We start from the raw sequence: 1,127 nt of genomic DNA on the forward strand, positions 1-1,127 counted from the left end.
GATGTTTTTATTTTTGAATAAAATATAAATTTGAAGATATCATAAAAAATTGACAAAAATATATCGATATTAGTATCAAATTAACTATTTAAAATTTCTATTTTTTGTGTATTTTTTTATTTTAATTTTTTATTGTAATTTAATTTAGGTTCAATAACAAAGTAATTTATATTTTGTTTGATAATATAATTTCATTATAAAGATAATAATTAATTATTTTGTTAGAACTCGATAATTATCCTAATTATATTTTAGATTTTTTATATTTTCAAATGAGATGTTTATTCTCTATTTGATTATGTTTATCCGCAGTTAGTTAAACGAATTCAAACATGGAACTTTAATAAGTTGTACCCATGCATAATTTAATTGTAATTTTAAATTTTAAGTAATATGCATCAATATACAATACTTCATCCATAAAAATTAATTTTTAAAGAGTTTTTGTCAAATGCTTTATAACATAGTATAGATAAGAAAAGGGCATGGCATGGTGGTAGCTAGAGCAGTCAAAAACCCGACCAACATGAAATAACTTAACCCGAAGTAACTTGATGTCTAATCGAATTGTAAAATTATCAAACCGTAGGTATTGAGTTGATATTGAGTTACTATTATTTGAACCCAACCTAACCCGATATTCTTTTATTTATTGGATTTAGTATGATTGTTGAATTTCTATATATATATATATATATATATAATCACACTATCATGTATGTTCTTCATATACACATATTTTCAATTTATTCACATATTTATATAACTTATTCGTATATATGTTCAATGACTGTGAACATATATATGTAAATTGAGAAAATTAACTGAATGTGATATATGTATATATATATATATATATATAAGCGATCAAATGAAAACCACACTCATTTGTAAAAACTGTACAAACTACTTTCATACGTCGATTTCATTGTTTAATCTTATGAAAATTTTTCATGAAAATGTTTAATTTTGTGAAATTGTTTTATATAATATTATACTAATTACAAATACTTCCAATATGTAATTTAAAATTTTGTAGAAATATATGAATTTATTAAAATAATTTCACTTTTTAGCTATTTTAAAAACCCTTTTCTTTAAATACCCAAAATTTACAAAAAAAAAAT

Source organism: Cynara cardunculus (genome assembly GCF_001531365.2).
Source record: "Cynara cardunculus var. scolymus isolate 2C chromosome LG 3, CcrdV1, whole genome shotgun sequence".
Classification (NCBI taxonomy): domain Eukaryota; kingdom Viridiplantae; phylum Streptophyta; class Magnoliopsida; order Asterales; family Asteraceae; genus Cynara; species Cynara cardunculus.